At 41.1% G+C, this 20,474-nt stretch overlaps 1 long non-coding RNA gene across 3 annotated transcripts in view; it reads left to right on the top strand.

Moving 5' to 3' along the window:
- The window catches only part of LOC140617310 (uncharacterized), a 99,019-nt gene that overhangs the window by 64,985 nt on the left and 13,560 nt on the right, over nucleotides 1-20,474 (top strand). For 2 of the 3 annotated variants that reach the window (XR_012017547.1, XR_012017546.1), the window contains 2 exons: nucleotides 4,323-4,441; nucleotides 13,127-13,260. This is a non-coding gene — a long non-coding RNA (uncharacterized lncRNA). Of the gene's footprint in view, nucleotides 1-4,322; nucleotides 4,442-13,126; nucleotides 13,261-19,294; nucleotides 19,522-20,474 lie in introns of those variants that run through there. The other variant, XR_012017549.1, reaches the window with a different exon arrangement.

The following is a 20,474-nucleotide window of genomic DNA, read 5'->3' as shown; positions in this document are numbered from 1 at the left end:
TGGTGATGAAGGCTTTCTGACATGATATTGGTTGAGTGTGGGAGTATGGGGAGACAAAGGTTTGGAAATTTCAAGCTCAAGTGATGAGCAATATACAATGCCATGAACAGGGAGCTGTGAAGAACTACTAGATTCTTCAGGAGGCTTGGAATGAGTTTAATCTAAAAGCTAGTAACCATGAGGTGTTGCAGAACCTCCTGGTGTAAATGTCAGCATGGCAGTTGGAATTGTAGGCTAGGGGAGTGATTTCATGGCATCCGTTCACTATATCCCAGTGCTTGGTTTCCCAGAATTTGACAAACACAATCTCTTCAATTTATCTGTAACAACCTTCTTGTTGGTACTGTTGCTCAGCTGATCCCAAAGCAACCTTCCTAGTCTCTATCACTAAAAGCCTTTATTGATAGTTTATCTAATCATCGTTTACTATACAAAAGTCCCTCTTCTCTTGTGGCATGATGCATGAAAAGCACTTGACAGAGTGCCTCTCCATGACAAGTACTCAACTAAACGTAATGTTCCTTGACTGCAAGCCTCTCATTACCCCTTCCTCAAGCAAAATGCTGCTTACTCTTTGTCAATTTTCTACTGCTGCTGTAAAACAATGACTGTAAACGTAGCCAATTAACACTATACAAACTTATTTTATTGTTCTAGAAATTGGAAGTCCCAAGTGGGTTTCTCTGGACTAAAAATCAAGGTATCAGTTAAAAATCAGAACAGTGTCCTCTTCTGGAGGAGAGGATGTTTCCTTGCCTTTTCCAGCTTGTAGAGGCTTCCGACTTTGGTTGTCTCCTCTTCCCCCTCCATTCATGAATTCAGCAGTATGAGTCTTATATCTCATTGTTCTGATATGGACTCTTTTTCTTCTCCCACTCTTAAGAACCCTTATGATGACACTGGGCCCACTCATAATCCAAGACTTTCTCCCCATCTCAGGATCAGCTGAATTACCAATCCTAATTTCATCTTCATTCTTACTTTATTTCCATGTAGCATAACCTATTCACAGGTTCTGAGTATAAGGTATAGTTCTCTTTGTTTTGTTTTGTTTTTAAAGATTTATTTATTTATTTATGATAGACAGAGAGAGAGGCAGAGACACAGGAAGAGGGAGAAGCAGGCTCCATGCAGGGAGCCCGATGCGGGACTGGATCCCGGGACTCCAGGATAGCACCCTGGGCCAAAAGCAGGTGCCAAACCGCTGAGCCACCCAGGGATCCCGGTATAGTTCTCTTTGGAAGGCATTATTCTTCCTACCATATCCTTGCAGGTCACATGTAGGTATCACCTCTTCTGTGAGCATAGAGTGACTCTTCAGGATAAATTGAATCATGTCCTTCTTGGCATTTCTTCCACATGTAGTGACTACCTCTTATGACAGCCCTTAGCAAATCATTCCATGTTATTTGTATAATAGTCTGACACCTTTATTCCAGGTGGAAAAGGCCTTTGTGTCTGGCAAAGAGGAAAGCTCTGAAAGAAAAATTGTTGAATTAACAAATGCAGAGGAGGTAGAATTTTGGTAGGGTTTTATTAGCAAGGTGAAGTGTATATGATGGAGAAGTGAATTTGAGGGCCATTTTATGATATGATAGGGATAGATGGGTGAAGATCAGATAAATACCAATGTTTCGAGTCAAGGTTGAGATACCAGACCCCATGAAATGGGCACAATGAACTAACTAAATTCAACAATGTCTGGAATTTGTGTAATTTTATTTTATACTGCGTTGGAATTTAGGAATAGCTCATTTATAAACTTTACCTAATTAGGAAGAGAACCTAAAATGAAAGGAAGGCTATATGTAACAATACGTCTTAAAGAGACATCACCACCACACAAAATCCAAAAACCAAGAAGTGTTTTCTTTTTCTCTATCTTAGTATAGAAAACTAAAACAAATAAATAACAACAATTTAAAAAAACTCCATCCTTTTTTATCCATCACTCTCCGGGAAGATTGGTGTTTTGATTTAGATGATAAGGATAGTCCTATTTCCTTCTTAGCTTGAGCTATCCCTTGGGTGGAGTAGGTCAACGTTGGGTTGTATGAGTGTGACGCACATTTCCTTCAGGCAACAATCAATTTCCTTTTTCCGATCTGCGCTCCCCACACACCCGCTGATAAACAGTCTCGTCTCCGAGGGGAGCAACTCACCAGGAAGGGAGTGCCTGGTTCACATCTGACCAGTCCGGTTCCCAGGCCTGCTGGTGGTTGGCCTACGGCAGATGAATAAACTGTGCCCTAGTTTATAACTTTGGGTGGTTATTAGAATGAATCAATTTTCCAGGACCAAGTGGGAAGTCTAATAAATATAATGTATCTAAAAACACATCAAAGACCAGCCCTTCATCACAATGAGCCCAGGAGGATGTAACCTCTCTGAGGCGTGTCTGTGCTTGTGGCTCTGTCTGTGAGTGCTCCTGGGATGGTTAATTTTTGACTCATACAGCTGTGCTGCGTAAGCGTTGGGATTCTTCTACGTGGCAGGCAATCGGTAGTCACTGGAGCTTCTTAAATCATTAGAGAAGTAAGAGGGTAAAAATGGAGACTTCGAAAGATTAATCTGATGTCACCATGCCTAAGGGATTAGTGGGTTAGGAAAGACAGAAGGGAGTCAGTAAGGTGGCTGTGAAAATACTGCCCTGAATGGGTAAGGGCCTGGACCACTAAACACAGAAAGTGGGTGATGTTAAGACACCGTGAAGGAAGAAATGGACTACTACCATGGATGTGAGTATGTAGAGGAAGCAGCCACTGAAGATGAGGCTTGGGTTTTGGTCAGGGACACCACAGTGGGGCTAATCTGATAGGATCTATATTCAGTAAAATATATTTTTTATTTTAAAGATTTTAATTATTTATTTGACAGAGAGAGAGAGAGGGAGACAGAAAGAGAGAGCACAAGCAGGGGGAGTGGCAAAGGGAGAGGTAGAAGCAGATTCCCCCTCAGAGCCTGGGGCAATGTGTGGCTAGATCCCAGAACCCTGGGATCATGACCTGAGCAGAAGGCAGCCGCTTAACCACTGAGCCACCCAGGCACCCCTGGTTGTATGTTTAATAAATTTTTTTTTTCAGTGGTCTCTAAATTGAAGCTGTGAAATAGCTGTAAAATAATTTTCTTTAAAAGAAGTCAGGTCATTTTATTTTCAAGAGATTTGTTAGTATGAACTCAAAGAAAGGGTACCTAGACATGCTCTTGACTATAAGAGCAATTTCATTGTTTCAAAACCTTAGCTCTGTTGCTTTTTCACTGATCAGTAGTAGCAGATACATTATTTTGAGAAGCAAGCATAAAGCTGAAATAGGATGCTCAGATTCATAGATAATGGTGGTGGCATTGGAAAAAAAATGCAATTGCTACTAGGAAAGAGCAGCTTAACGTGATGGGTATGCACCAAGTCTCTTCTGAAGTGACGCTAAGTGCCTAGAATCATGCAGGAAATGTTTTGCAAAGCCACTGGGAGTTCTAATACCTGGGAAGCATGGCTTGTAGGTGAAATCTGAGCAGGCTTTTAAAAAGCCCCTGATGGTACCAAACCATGTAGCATCTTCTGGAGACTTACATTTCATTTACAGTCATTAAATTTTGTGTACACACTCTGGCTTGACTCCATATCCAATACCCCTTTCAAAAGTCAAATGAACAAAAAAGTAAAGCTAAGATAAATAAATAAAATTCATAAAGAACAAGTGCCTCATTGTCTGCCCTGGCAAATTTACCTGAAGCTGTTCTCTCTCTCTTTTACACACACACACACACACACACACACACACACACATTTTTTTTAATCCTTAATTGAAAAATTGAGCCTCCAGGAGCCAAAACATACACTGCAAAGCTAAAGCCGTTTGAGCATTGGCATCTCCAAGAACCTGGCACTTGTGACTGCTGTAGCTAGTTTTCGCACTGTGAGGCTGCTTTTGATTTATTACTGTCATAAAACAGGAATAGGTGTAGTGTTATGATGATTTGCGATTTGTTCCTAACTCAAAGGGCTCTGGTGGCCTCTTAAACTTATTATAACAACTCCGTATTAGGAAAATGCAACTAACTTGACAGGATTCATTCCTTCAGGTCATACAGAAATTGCGGGGGGTTTCCCTCCTATGTGTGAGGTTTGAGGGAAAGGGGAGAATGAAGAGATGGAAGAGGGGAGCATGTGGCCACTCGATGCCCTCGCTTCAAACAATCAACTCAGAGTTGGAGGGGTTGAGTTTCATTTAGCTCTCTTTGTGCAATTAAGAACATTTCTAAAGAGCCATTTGCATTCCCATTTTATTTGCTCATCTTTACATTTTTCACTCTCCTGTAAGGGTTCCAATGGGCCAGGTTTCCTGCCAGCATGACAACAATATCCATGCTGGCTCATGGCAGCTTGATGGGGCATCGGGGAGAGAACCACTCGAATGGGCCGCCCACGACCTCAGCATGAGTGAGTAATTGTAAAGGCTCCCCACCATGTGTGTTAATACTTAGAAACACAGAACTGAATGTCAACACTTTGCCTCTCCCGAGAGTGCTCAGATCTGAGCACGGAGGCCGAGAGTAACACCACACCAACCTGGAGTTGAGAAAGGAAAGTATATGTTATCTGTTTTAAATCACTTGTCAAAAATGAGTTTTTCTTGAGCTCTCTTCTTTGGGGAGAAAAAAAAAATATAGAAGAGTCTTTGGCATCAACTGCCTTGCCTTGGTGCTGAGTAGCAGCTATGAACACTGACACTGGACACCCATACCAGAATGGCACACACACTCATCATTGCTCAAAAACAAGGCATTTGCAGATCAAAGATTGGGTAGGAGTCCTTGTGCTGCTCTTCTGATCCTCAGAAATCCTCAAAACTTGTCTAAATTCCAGTTTTCTCACTGCCAAAGGGAGCTTAATCTTTATCTACCTAACAGGTCTGTCACAAGGAAAGTCATGCTAGTCCTTGCTAGGGGATGAATGTATGTGTGTGTGTGTGTGTGTGTGTGTGTGTGTGTTAAGGGTGGAAAGGTTCTTTTGCGTTGTGCAAAGTCGCATTGGAAAGAGATCCCATGTCCACAGAAGAGTTAAATTAATACTCATGATAGAATCTAGCCCTTGCTAGAACATTAATTATCATCTGCAGAGGCAAAAGCGTTAAATCCTTTGGTACAATTTCTGTGAATAAGGGATTTCTGAGTGTCTCACCCCACAGATTCCTCTGCAAAAGAGAAGTTAAAAGTGTAGGAAACAGATATCTGCCATGCTTCAACTTTCAACTTTTCTTCCAGTCCTTCCAGTTATAAAGTGCCAAAAGAAATGGTAGTGCTGCTGGGAGGCTATAAGGATGGTCCTGACTGGCCTTACCCTTCTGCGGACCTTGGTTGTGATTTTACATGATAGGCTGCACAGAGCCCTCTACCCAGGTTTGATCAGCTTTTATCAAACTCCACACCCCACCCAAGATAAAGTTGTTTACCTCAGCTTAGTTTAGTGGAAATTGCACTGTATTGGGAACTGAGATGACCCAGTTCTCATACTGACTCTGCTACTAACTCTGAACAAATCACTTAACCTCTCTGAACATGTTTCCTGGTCTACAGGATGTGATGGGGCTGGGGCAAGGGGAGCTGCGTAGCGGTAGACGAAGTGTTTTCACTCTTGAACTCTTTTCAGTTCAGACATCTCTGATAATGGTGTCCTAATGCAGGGGCGGTCAAATGGAACATCTAGAACATCTCATAGATGGGGAGTAATAGAAATGGCCACCCATCATTTAGCTCTTTGTATGTGCAAGAGTCTTTTCTGTGCAATTTACACACATTATGTGATTTTCTTCTCACAACAATCCTACAAAATAGATGGCCTTGTATATGCAATTTACTGATTATGAAATCGAGATATGGAGAAATATTGGTTTTCCCAGATAACACCTCAGGTGCAACATTTGAACCTCGATTGTTTGGCTCTAAAGTTCATGTGCTTTAGCTTCAAACTTTGGTGGCTTTTTGCAACATCATTTATAGAAAAATGTGAAAATCTCAATAGGAAATAACTCCATGATTGTTTTTTTTTTCCATTTTTTCTTTAAATTCCATTAGCCAACATATAGTACATCATTAGTTTCAGATGTAGTGTTCAATAATTTATCAATTGTGTAATAATCAATTGATTATTAATAATTGCCAAGAGCTTGGAAGTCTGGTGAACCGGCATGCACACTGAGTGTCTGCTGACCTTGATAGAATGAATCCTCCAGCATTCCTGAGTTCCAGACGAATGTTTACATTTTTTAAAATATAATGCCTAGATACCTTACTCAGGACTCCTAGCAGGGTAGGACAGATTGGGGACAGATGCGATCTTGCTTCTCATTGAAAGGCCCTATAGTACATGCTTTTCCCCAACCGAGTTCAACAATTTTAATATCTAATCTTCCACTCCTCACTTTCTTGTTTGCTGTCTCCAGAATTTTGTAAGTCTTTGGGAACAAAATAGAGTAAAAAACTAGAAATGCTAATGCAGCCTGCCACAATAGGTACTCAACAGAAGCTTAGAGAATTAGTAAGTTCACGTTCCTTACCCTGTCTCTTCATACCTCTTTTGCGTTCCTAACTAATGACTACATCAAATGCTCTGGTTTTGTTGTTTTGCTTTTTCAGAATAGTGTTAGTGGTCAGTAAATATTAAACAATTGGAAGTCCAGAAATTATTCCAGTGATTGAACCAGAGGACTTAACCAAGATGGAGCTGAAAGCTCTGCAAATATTCTTTCTGGCAGTGTATAGCATTTCTTTTTCATGATCCAGCCCTGAGCCAAGACGAAAAAGAAGAAACAAAAATGGAAAAGATTTATAGAAATGCCCTCTAGTATTTGAGCTCATAAACATGTGGGGTCTGTAGTTTGCAGTTCTTTTATTTGAACTCGATGGTTTGAACCGGTCAGTTTAACTCACCGATCCCTGTCCCAGGCACATCTACAGGATTTTTCTTTGCTAGACAGTGGATACCTATGACATGCCCAGCTAGAACTCCCACAGCAACAGCCCTCCAGGAAGTTGCTGCCCTGCTGGGACCCTAACCTTCCTTCCAGAACCACTGAACGACTTCTTCCCTGTTTCTATGAGGCTGACACACCTGCTTTGAATATCAATTCGCCTGTGCCTCTGGATTTCCAGGTGGTGATTTTTATTGCTTTCCAAAGCATGAAATTTGAACTTGCGTTTTCCCTGATGTCAGATTAGCAAAAGCACCTTAACAGTGAGCTTTTTTAAATAAAGCAGCTATTTCTGGTGGTTACCTCATATTTTAAGAGCCCATTAGAACTATATAGAGAGTTTGCTAAAAGGCAGGGAGAAGAGTGTTAGACATTTAAAGTTTCAACTGGTCATCTAGCTATTAAAATATTAGGTGTAGACTGGCTTACATACTTTTTTATGTTACAAACCACACATCTGAAGATAGAATAATAAGCCTCAGAGGCCAGAGATGGAGTTTCCTTGTCTATTTTTCAAAGCAAAGTAGGAAACTTAACTTTATGCTAGAGGAGGGGTATGGAGAAAAACAGCTCTGGATGGCGGAGGACGGTGCTGGTGGCTACAGTGGGAGGTCATTTTGCATTTCAAGTCACAGGGCACAACGTGGTCCTTATAAACTCATAACCTGTTTCAGCAAACATGAGTAATTACAAACAAAACACCACACAAGTTGAGATTTTACATGCTACCTCATTTTACCAGGGCTGAAATGTAAAGCAAATAAAATAAAACTCTGCCCCACTTGCCATGCAAATTGGTTGCCTGGGGTATAATTATCTGATTAGTCCTTGCAAACCCTTGCTTGTATGTGCAAATTTGATTTAGAGGCCTTTCCCAACACGATAGCTAACCGCGTTGCATAAACATTGCCTCTGCTGTGCAGAGCCCAGGGCCGAGACAATTTCGCAGATCTGTTATGGTTGTTTTGTGCATGAAGAAATGGGGCTTGTGGGAGTCAGCGGGCCAGCTGTGAGCCTACAAATAACCTCCATTGCCGGCTTCTATGCTCCTAGGAAAGCATGCCTTTGGGCCAATATTATATTTTTCATCTATCGCAGAAGCTTTCCTGCTGCAAATTCAAAGCCTTCCTGGCACTTTCTTAAAGCTTTCTTTTAAATCAGTAGATATCTGGGATCTTTATTTCTATCTCTGTCAAATAATGATACTTATTTTTAAAAATGTTTTCATAATATCTTGTCAGTTGGACAGGAAGGTAGAAACATTATGGCCAGGTGATGCCTTAGCCTCTGTTGAGTTCAACCGTCTCATTCTGCAGCTCAGAAAACTCAAGTTCAGAGGGACAAGGGACTGTTCAGGTAACAGGACACCCAGACCAAGTTCCAGATCAGCTGCCACCCTGTCAAATGCTCTGTTCACGTCACGGGCTGCCTCTCACAGTAAAACCGTGGTGAAGTTTGTACTGGGTTTTATTGGTCTGCAAACTGAAACTGAGAAGTGTATAAGGGATACAGCTGAGATTCTGAATGTGGTCCCCGCCCCCCCCACCACTCCCCACCCCTTGTCCCATTCTTCACTCAAACCATTCCCTTCAAAGAACTTATTTTTGCCCTTCGCTTAAGTATGGGCAGGGAAGGATACAGGAACATCTTTGGTACATTCTCAGCTGTGCTACCCAGTATGGTAGCCACCAGCCACACGTGGCTATTTCGATTTAAATAAAATAAAAATTCGGGGCACCTGGGTGGCTCAGTTGGTGAAGACACCAACTCTTGATTTCGGCTCAGGTCATGATCTTGGGCTCTTGGGATGGAGCCTCAGGTGAGGCCCTGTCCTCAGGGTGGGTGTCTGCTTCTCTCCCTCCACCATGTCTTTCTCTCTCCATAAAATAAATAAACATATCTTTAATAAAATTAAAAATTTTGAATGACTTCCTCAGTGGCCCCAGCCACATTTCAAATGCTCAATAACTACTTGTGGCTCGCGGCAACTATACTGACCAGCACAGGATATAGGATATGTTCACCATCACAGAAATTTCTATTGGATGGTGCTGCTGTGCCATCAGGTTATGAAGTTTGGCCCTCTCCGTCCTCTGACTTTGGCCATGGCTGGGAGCATTTTTCACAGTGATTGGTGGGCTGAAAAACACCTCTCTGAAGAAGTCCTGTGTCAGTCTGGTAGGGCTCTGTAACGAATACTATAGACTGGCTGGCCTAGAACTTACAGTTCTGAAAGGTGGGAAGTCCAAGATCAAGATGCAGACAAGTTCCGTGTCTGGTAGAGACCTCTTTCCGGTTCACAGACGGTGCTCATGTCCCTGTGTCCTCACGTGGCAGAGGGGCAACCAGGTTCTCTAGTATATCTTTTATGAGGGCACTAATCCCGTTGGTGAGGACTCCACTCTATGACCTAACCATCTCTCAAAGGCCCCAGCTCCTACTGCCATCACATTGGGCATTTAGGTTTCAACATACACATGTCGGGACACAGACCTTCTGTCTAGAGCATCATGACTTTGTGTCACAATCTTAACGCCACCGTGTGTGAGGTTGATTTGTGTGTGCGGAAGTTTGAGTTTTCAGGCTTTTCAAGTTCATACCAATATTTCTTTCTCAAATAAACAAACACACACATATTTCCATTCAGTCAGATTTCTAAGGAAGAGAAATTAGATGCCATACTGTATTGAAAACATACCTTCAGACAATTTAATGGAAATGCATCACTTTCATTTTTACCTTCTAGTGAAACTAACCACTATTTAAACATGAAATAAATAAATAAATAAATAAATAAATAAATAAATAAATAAATAAGAAGCATTTTAAGGGTTGTCAGTTTGAGCTTAATTTTCTGTACTAAGGGTGGGACCATAAGAAACTAAATTTTTATGTCAACTTACTGATGCAATGAATGCTATTGAACCACACAGTCCGGTGAAAGTGTGTTGTCATCAACACTGCGTATAGGAAATATCAAATGTCACAGGAGACATTGGTATTTACAGGTAAACAAGTTTTCTAAATTATTTGGGCTTCTAGAACTGCACCATTGTTGCAATGATTTACCCCTCAGTCACTTGAAATGTGTTTGATCTTTCAGGTTTTAGAAGAGAAAATAATTCCCTAGCACTATGATCTACTAGAATAAGTCTTTGTAAGGTTGGGGAAATTAAAATAGTGAAAAAATAACACAAAGACTGACGGAGCACTGGAGTATGAGAAAAATGTAAAAATGATTCGATGTCATTTTTTGGTGAAGGCAATGATGACATATTTCTTCTCTAGAGGCAATAGGCATACTGATTAAGAGGGCAGACTCCAAAGTCCATCCTACTCACTAGATTCCAAAACCCAGTTCTACAATTTTCTAACTGTGCGACTTTGAGGAATTTAATTAAGCTCCCTGAGACAAGTCTAGGAAAGCCTCCTTATAAGGAGGATTCTGTTGCAAATGGGCCGAATTTGTGAAATAATCCCAAATCAGGTTTCTGCTTATCAGAGCGTCCTCTGCCCCATTTTCCTTTCTCCACTCCATCCATCCAGCTTGCCATGTGCAAAGCAAGTGCTCCTTCTTGCAGGTCGGGATCATCTGTTTTATGCATAGAGTGCAGGACTCTCCTACAGATGCTGAGACCTCCGTTGTTTTTTTTGTTGTTGTTGTTTTTCCTGGACAGCACCTGTTTGCCCTTCTAATGAAGGTGATTGTTCAGAATGTGTATCTGACAAGATTTCTTTTTTTTTTTTAATTTTTTAATTTATTTATTTATGATAGTCACACAGAGAGAGAGAGAGAGAGAGGCAGAGACATAGGCAGAGGGAGAAGCAGGCTCCATGCACCGGAAGCCCCACGTGGGATTCGATCCCGGGTCTCCAGGATCGCGCCCTGGGCCAAAGGCAGGCGCTAAACCGCTGCGCCACCCAGGGATCCCTGACAAGATTTCTTGAATGGATATTCTACTTACCCAGTCCTGTGGGGCATAGCTCAGATGTCCCCCCTCCTCCCTGCACTGCTGCTGCTGAGTAGTCCTGACCCTGCAGGGATCAGCCCTCCAGGCCTATTCTTTCCTTCTGTCTTCCAAGGCCCTAAGGACTAGCAGGAACTTCACCTAAGTAACACGTCACCCTTTACCTAGCCCGGATAAGGGTGTGGCAAATGTTAACTGAGGCAACAATGCTTGAAGTTGTCTGATTTATTACTCTTTGCAGAGTTCTTTATATAGTCATTTGCGTGGGGCACTCTAGGGAGCAGAAGTCATTTAAAACACGGCCCTTTCAAGAAGGAACTTAGAATTTATTTTAGGAGGTCAAGCATACAACTGAAATGTGTGTGGCAATAGTAAAGATAGGCTTCTGGATTCCATAGCTATTGGGGGAAAGGTTCCAAAAGCTGGCCTACATGAAATTTCTACCAGCTTGCTAGGAGTGAATATTTCCTTTCAACAGCATTAAAACTTCTTTATGTGTTTATGGCCAGGGGAGATTTAGGTCCACCCTAGGAGAAGGTCTGGTTCCCAGGAGATAAGCTGAGTTTATGATTGTGAGGAAGGGAGTGAATATAGCTACACTTCCTGGCACCAGAGGAAGAAGGGTGAGGAAAAAAGATATTCTTTTAATAATGTCAGTGGGGTCATACAAATTGCCCATGGTGAATGCTCTTAAGTTGAGAATGTAAGTGGTCATTTATTAATATTTGTAACTCATTAAAACTTGTAACTTATTAAAATACACATTTTTCCTTGGTAATTGGTGGGTGGCTAATGTGGTTATGCTCTTTGGTGGAGAAGGTCACTGAATAGTTTCACATTTCTGACTCCTGAGACTGACCCCAGAAATCTATCCTAAGGGGCTGGGAAAGGTATTTCAGGAGCTCCCCAAGCTGACTAAAATATGAAGGGCCACGATGTAGGAGAGACAGACTATTGGTACCACAATGAGTACAAAAGGAGATCAATGAGCATCATGGTAGTTAGGCAAGATTCATCAAAGGATCGAGGCCTTGGAGCATGGTCCATTGTGCTTTGCAATGAAGGGTACTTAGTATAAAATTAAGTCAAAACAGAAGAAAATTGGACAGGAAAAATAAGTTGCATGAACTCCCACATCACAGGGTCTAGGTTCCCTCATTATCTTAACCAAGCCCACTTTTGTATCAGATTCCCAGGTCCTGCTCCCTTCCAGCCTGGGAACTCTCTCTCCCACCCTCTCCCTTGCCTCTCCCTTCCACAGGAGATGCCTTGGTCACACAGTAAGAATGAGAGAGAAGTGAGGAGAAGGGATGATGTCATCCTATGTGTGAAAGTGTGTATGATGGCTGAAGGACTTTCTAGAATGTATTTTCCATGGCGGTTTCCTTTCACCTTAATGGTGAAAGAGAGTCAACAAGTACCAATCTCATATACGGGCTGCCCTTAGTCAGATGGCCATGGCGTGTTCAATCAGCTCGAGCTGAGCAGTTGATGTTGACCAGGGCTACAATCAAGGTGAAAGAATGAAGCACTCCTCTTGGGTGCATAATTTAGAGGGATGCCAAAAAAAGTCAATGATCAACAGAAATAACATTTTAATATTTAATACAATATTTAAAACACAGAATTGATGCAAAAACCCACAGGGAATGCTGGAGAAGAGAACCAGCAGAGCAACTTGAAAGAGGCCTGATCCTCATTACAGAAGTCGTGACTCACCTCATCAGGATGGCTGAGGCTAAAAAGCAAAATCTGGATGCAGCAATTAGGGAGCCGCTGCTCTGAGCTGTGGCAACAGAGCAGTGGGTGTTTCATGCAAAGGGAGGACAGGGCGAGGATGGCAGATAAGAAAGCGGGGCTTCTAACCACTGTGGCCTTAACCATGACCTTTAGAAAGAAGGGAAAGAAGACAAACCTTCTCTGGGAACCCCAGCCACTTCTCAACTTCATTTTATTCGTGATGTTCATGCCACAACACAGTAATTACTTAGCCATTTCCATGACTGTGTTGATCATACTATTAAATATACTACGGGATGTTATGATATAGCTCCAATTGTTGTCTCATTTATATGGTGGACACAGTAGAAGAAAGTGGTTAGGACGTTAGACTCCCTTTTAAGTTGTGGCCGTTGCTTTCGTAGCTGCATGTTTGGCCAACCAGTTAACCATCTCTTTATTCTGCAGTTTCCTGATCTGACACAGGAGAGAAGACTACCATGTGGCGTGGTTGTGGATAATCATGGCATGAATATATAAAAACTGCTTCAGAAGTGTGTGAATGCCAGCACTTGATGCTACCACTTCTTCCTACTTTGCTGGTGAGCAGCCCATGAAGGGAAAACTGTCTTCTGTTATTTGGTAATAGCCTCCCCTCCTGCCTCAAGTCACCAGCCCCGTGGAAGGCTTTTGATGGCTACTGGGAAAAATGGGCATGGACAAAGAGAAAGAAATACTGCCAGGAGGAATATATGAGGATAACAGGTGGTGGAAGAGGTGCGAAATCAAAAACTAATGGTTTAAAGAGAAAATGGGGTTTGTTTTTAGAGTGAAAAAAGAGATTTGGTATGAAAATACTGTATCACCGTGACATTTGAATTAAAACTAAAAAGATGGGACAAGTGAGCATGAAGCAGCCCTTCCAGCTCCTGCTTACATTGTTCACACTGTGCTCTGATCATCCAGGCCATCAACAGAGTGAGTGCAGGGGAGAGTGTTTTGTAAACCCTAATGCCAGAAACACATATATTATCACTATTGAATGTAACTAGACGATCTGTGAGTCTGAACAGGAGTTGCAAGTAAGCTTGAGTGATTTTCCTGTGGACCTAGGTTTAGATCTGAAGGTTTTTCACCTCCTACCCTATTTGAGGGGACACACCTTGTGTCCCAGGGTGGCTACCCAGGTGGACCAGCACATTCATACCCTAGCTTCTGTTTTCTAGGTTTGGATCTGGGTTTGATGGATGAAAACAAAGCCATTTCAAGATAAGGTAGTTTGATAGGACCTGATCTGGGGATTCATACTGGGCTGGGTGGGCACTACCTAGATGCTTAGGAGTGAGGTCTGTCTTGGAGTGAGCCTTCTAGAATCCATATTTAGAGGAGGTTCTTGCTTAGCATCACCAGCTGAAGAAGAAACCAGGGTCTTAAAAAAGGGAGTTTATCTCCAACTTTTTCACAGGATCAAGACTGATCAGAGGTTCATGCCTACGTATTAGCTATTGTTTGAACATCACTAAATTCCTAATCTAATGAGATAGTTCCTCTTACTCCCTCTTAAATTTAATTGCATTACACAAGAATAGATTTTGATTGGGGCTGTTAAAAGATGCTCCAGGCAAATGGGCAATCCCAAGAGACAGATCTTGTCTCCTTGTGAGCTGTATACCAATTGGGTGATACTGCACAGATAGTATGAGGAAGCCTGGGCTGCGGGCTTCTTGAGCTTAGCACAAAGTATGGGTTTTTTTCTTTTTTCTACCATAAAGTTATGGTGAAGGTTCTGTCTTAGGTCCTCAGTGTGGGCAACGGAGTGAATACTACTGCAGAGGAAAATGGAATAGAAGTGCCAATTGCTGCTTTTTTGTTTTTCTTGTTACTCTAGTGGGCTATTTTGATCAGCTTCTGTGTTTGTTTATTTTTTAAGAGGGAGAAAATAACCTTTCTTCTCAAAATTTAGCCTTTGAAGAAAGGCTCATTGGGAAAGTTAATATTTTTCTTCCCTTCTCTCCAGAGTCCTTCTGACCCACCTACCATCACAATCAGCGACACACACCTCGAAGTTAGTTCTATAAAGATAAGTTTTTAAGGAAGAACATTTTCATTCACCTTGAGAGGAATAAAAATTTATCTATAAATCTGAGCTGAGGCAGAAGTTTCTGCTCAATATCAAGTTATAATATTCTTTGGAAGGTAAAAGAGTTGCACATGATTTTTGCACGATATGAAATACAAGCAATAATAAGACACATTTTATAATCAAATTGTGCCACATAAATATTTTGAGATATTTAATGCTTAAGTAAGTCATTTTGCAATTGTTTCAGCTTTGATGTTTCAGGCACACTATATGACCTCTGAGATTTCACTAGTTTAACTACTTTTCTCTGCCTAACAAAGGTAACCAAATGTCAATGGGAAAATGTCACTGCGTCAGGTAATAAATACATCAGTGAAGACACAATTTAGTTTTCTCAAATATTAGGAGTGATATACTTTATAAATCATTAAAATACTAAAAAATATGATTCCTACTGTAGTTAAAGTTGCAGACCCAGTGACAGTACATGTGACTGTTAATTTTATATGTCAACTTGATTGGGCCATGAGATACACAGGTATTCAGGCAAACATTGATCTGAGTGTTTCTATGGGTGTTTCTGGATGAGACTAACATTTAAATCGATAGACTGAGTAAAGAGATTGCCCTCAGAATATGGATGGGCTTCATCTAATCAGTTGAAGATCTGAGTGGAACAAAAGATCTAACCTCCTGCAGATAAAAGGAAATTCTTCTGCAGTGAACTGGGATATTATAACCCCTCCTGGTTCTATAGCAGCTTCTGTCCTGCAGACTCAAATTTGGACATCGGCTCTACAGATTTGGACATCTTAGCCTCAGTAATCTCATAAACCAATTTTTTTATAATGAATCTCTTTCTATGATAATCTATTGGTTCTGTTTCTCTGGAGAGCCCTGACTAATGCAACACACCATGGTTGACATTTTTCTATTTCTTGACTTCTTGGAGTATCGTATCTAGAGTGTAAGTATTAGTGATCAGGATTTTAGATAGAGATTCATATCATATGTACAGATGTATCTTCATGGGTTTTTTCTCTTTTTTTATGCTTAGCATTACATCATGTGTGTGCTTTTTCTTTATCATACAGTTATCAGAAAACATTTTAAATATTTTGTAATATTTCATAATAGAAATATGCCATCCTCTTTTATTTGACTTGAGATTATTTTTAGTTTTTACTAGCATACCCATAAAGGTTTGATGAACATGTTTGAATGCAAAATTTGGCCTCATTTCTGATTATTTTTTTGTGATAGATTCCTAGGAAGGGAATTATTAGGTCCCATCTAGATTCTAATTGACAGTGCCTAGAAGTTTCTGGGTCACCTGAGCAATATACCAAGTTCTAGTAACGGGAGGATGATTAGTTACGATACAGTGAAGTGGCTTAAACAAAGATACTTACCTGCCCTTCCCCACCATCAGAATCTGCTAGGAGTAGAGTCCAGCTATCAGTATTTCAAAGACCTTTGCAGGGGGTTTTAATGGTCAAACATGGCTGAGAACCCCTTGAGAGCCTCATACCTGTTCTTGAAGACTAAGCAATATGCATACTTCTCTTTTTTCCTCAGTTATAGACAGCTACAATTGTTTCAGGGATTCAGCTCCAAAATGGATTCAGTGTTATCATTAATGCTAAGCTCCCTTCTCTGTCCTCCCGAACTCCAAACTTCATTTCAACCTTCACTTTTCCTATAACCATGATCTTGACACTATTTTGAAGCTCTTCCAGCTGCTCTTGCTGATGTTCATCCAATGTCAAGGCAGTGAACAACATCCCACTGTGAACTCCCTTGGGGCCAGATTCGCAGATGCCTTGCTGCCCTGTTTAGAGGTTGATTCTGTCTGTCTTGAGAAAGGCTCTGAGTCAAGACTTCCTTCTTTCAGAATTGACTTGCCTTCCTTCCCCTTTCCCATGCCTTGCCCATAATTTCCTTTTCTGAGGTCATGGAACCATATAAGACCATTTCAGGCCTCCTGTTAGGATACACCATACTTAAGAACCTTAATCCTTCTCCTTATCATTCTTTTTTAAAAGATTTTTTTTTATTTATTTGAGAAAGAGAGAATGAGAGAGACAGCACAAGTGGGGTGGAGGGGCAGAGGGAGAGGGAGAAGCAGGCTCCTTGTTTAGCAGGGAGCCCCAATGTGAGGCTCAATCCCAGGACCCTGGTGTCATGATAGCAGCTAAAGGCAGATGCTTAACAAATTGGGCACCCCCATTCTTTTTTTTAATAATAAATTTATTTTTTATTGGTGTTCAATTTGCCAACATACAGAATAACACCCAGTGCTTGTCCCGTCAAGTGCCCCCTCAGTTCCCGTCACCCATTCACCCCTACCCCCTGCCCTCCTCCCCTTCCACCACCCCTAGTTCGTTTCCCAGAGTTAGCAGTCTTTACGTTCTGTCTCTCTTTCTGATATTTCCTACCCATTTATTCTCCCTTCCCTTCTATTCTCTTTCACTATTATTTATATTCCCCAAATGAATGAGAACATATAATGTTTGTCCTTCTCCGATTGACTTACTTCACTCAGCATAATACCCTCCAGTTCCATCCACGTTGAAGCAAATGGTGGGTATTTGTCATTTCTAATGGCTGAGTAATATTCCATTGTATACATAAACCACATTTTCTTTATCCATTCATCTTTTGATGGACACCGAGGCTCCTTCCACAGTTTGGCTATTGTGGACATTGCTGCTAGAAACATCGGGGTGCAGGTGTCCCGGCGTTTCATTGCATCTGTATCTTTGGGGTAAATCCCCAACAGTGCAATTGCTGGGTCTTAGGGCAGGTCTATTTTTAACTCTTTGAGGAACCTCCACACAGTTTTCCAGAGTGGCTGCACCAGTTCACATTCCCACCAACAGTGCAAGAGGGTTCCCTTTTCTCCGCATCCTCTCTAACATTTGTGGTTTCCTGCCTTGTTAATTTTCCCCATTGTCACTGGTGTGAGGTGGTATCTCATTGTGGTTTTGATTTGTATTTCCCTGATGGCAAGTGAGGCAGAGCATTTTCTCATGTGCATGTTGGCCTTGTCTATGTTTTCCTCTGTGAGATTTCTGTTCATGTCTTTTGCCCATTTCATGATTGGATTGTTTGTTTCTTTGGTGTTGAGTTTAATAAGTTCTTTATAGATCTTGGAAACTAGCCCTTTATCTGATATGTCATTTGCAAATATCTCCTCCCATTCTGTAGGTTGTCTTTGAGTTTTGTTGACTGTATCCTTTGCTGTGCAAAAGCTTCTTATCTTGATGAAGTCCCAATAGTTCACTTTGCTTTTGTTTCTTTTGCCTTCGTGGATGTATCTTGCAAGAAGTTACTGTGACCAAGTTCAAAAAGGGTGTTGCCTGTGTTCTTCTCTAGGATTTTGATGGAATCTTTTCTCACATTTAGATCTTTCATCCATTTTGAGTTTACCTTTGTGTATGGTGCAAGAGAGTGGTCTAGTTTCATTCTTCTGCATGTGGATGTCCAATTTTCCCAGCACCATTTATTGAAGAGACCCTAACCCATTCTTATTAAAACACTGACAGTCAGGATCTTTTTAGCCTGAATGAGGATTGTGTCTTTTGCTAATCCACAATACAGTTATCTATGATAATAATAGTCTTTCTTTTCAGGAGTATTAGCATTTCAAGGAAAGGTTATTAGAGAAACAGATCCTAAATATAAAGAAACAGATCTTCACAGATGATATTTCACAAATTGTATGGTTGTCTGGTAGGGATTTAGGGGAGATTTTTGATAAGGGCGGCCCATAAAATGTCATCAAAGAAATAAAAGTCTTATGCATTTAGTGAATGAGAGAGTCTGCAATTATGATAATAATAGTTCATACCTGTAAGAACCTCTTAACATTTGAAAGGCCATGTTTTTATGTAGTATGTAATTTAAAATTCAACAACCCACCACACCGATGCAAGATGTTAGTAATAGTTGAAACTGAGAGCAGAGGGAAAGGGAGTATATAGGAACTCAGTACTCTTTGTTCAATGTTTCTGTAAACCTAGATCTGCTCTCAAATTAAAGTCTACTCCTGAAAAAAAAGCTCAACAGCAATATGAGGTAGGATTTATTCATTTGCATTTTACAATTGAAGAATGAGAGGTGTGAAGCTGAGTTAAAGGTAAACCCAGATCTGTGACTCAAAGGCAGAGCTCATGACCCTCACCTGTACTGCCTCATTTCCTCTCCCGTGGAAGAAACCCACGCACACTTATTTACATTTTTCCTTCACATTCACATTCAAGGACCTTGGATAAATTTGTCCGTGAGTTAGGAAAAAAACCCCAAACAAATCGACCAATCAATAAACAAAAGGAATGTTCAGCAAAGAGTCAGTATGTGAACCTGCAGAGGACTTGTACAGAGAACCCAAATCTCCTTATGTTTAATCTTTCCTTTCAATGACAAGAGTGCGACCATGTTTTAGAGTCTCTCATCACTCTGAGTTAGTTCTAAGCAACCAAAATCAAGTGCCTCCACCTTTGGTAGAGAGATTTCCTTATGCCAAGAATAAAGAAAACTATTCTTCGCAGAACCCAAGGGTGTAATCAACGAAGACGCCAGCATCTCTGTTGAAAGATCCACCATTTGTGTTTGTGATGGCAGAGGAGGCACAGAAAGCTTCTGAGAGCCTGTGATACTTTTAGCAGGCATCTGGCATTTGCGGCAAGACCATTTACCCAGAAAACTGCCTACTCTTTCAGCTTGGTAACCATGGACTCTAGCCAGAAGTGATTTTGGCTCCTACTCATCCTTTCTAAATTCCTCTAAAGAGTGAGGGAGAGAGAGGAGGAGTGATTTTTTCCTTTTTGGTAAATTAAATTAAAATAAACAAAAATATCTACTTATGCAGGTTGAAAATCCTTGGATAAGTACAAAGCTCTGATTGTATGGGTAGAAAGCTAGCTATTTGATCAATGTAAACACACACATACAGACACAAAACTTTTCTTACTTTTTAAAATGGGTTGAGACCTCATGGTTCTGAAGCCAGGGCACACAGATTTTAGCTTACCTTTTTTGGTCTGGCACCTTCCTTCTGCTGGCAATAAGTTTGGCTTGTACAGTAATATTTTGAAGAGAGGTCTGAGTTTGATTAATTGTGCCTTTATGAATAACATCCTCAGAGGATTCCAGGCCATGTTCAGATTCTTGACTGCAGCAGCCATGGAGCATTGGTATATGGTTAAGCTGTTCCTCGCAACAGAAGATTCTGACAAATCAGAACTCTTCCAACCTATAGCAGTCATTGCCTTTTTTTCCTGTAGGATATTCCTAACATTTTCATTTTCCTCACTCTTCAGCTGATTTGTCAGTTTACTGAGAGGCATCAAATCCATTTGGATATGCAGTTCACTCCCTTCTGGGAGGTGGCTACTCATAGATTTGGGATGTTCTCAAGAGTGAAGAGACGACTAATTAGAGAGTTAAGACAAACAGAAGAGAAGGGGGGTGGGGGCATCCGATATCCATAGCTGAGGTATTTCCTACTAGTTCAGTCTTAGAGTCTTCCTTTGGTGAGAGTTACTGTCTGTGGACTATTCATATTATGGAGAATCAGCTGCAGTAACATTCCTGGGCCACACCCACAGCGAATCCAGCTACTAGATGGAAGAACTTTCTTGGTTGGTCTGTCTGCCAGTTGGTAAATGCAATTGAGTGGAAGATCAAATGGCAACTAATGTTTTTTCCTCCACAACAGAGACCACCAAA

Source organism: Canis lupus, chromosome 25, assembly GCF_048164855.1.
Source record: "Canis lupus baileyi chromosome 25, mCanLup2.hap1, whole genome shotgun sequence".
Classification (NCBI taxonomy): domain Eukaryota; kingdom Metazoa; phylum Chordata; class Mammalia; order Carnivora; family Canidae; genus Canis; species Canis lupus.
The sequence above is the reverse complement of the archived record's forward strand: the minus strand, read 5'-3'. Positions and strand labels throughout refer to the sequence as shown.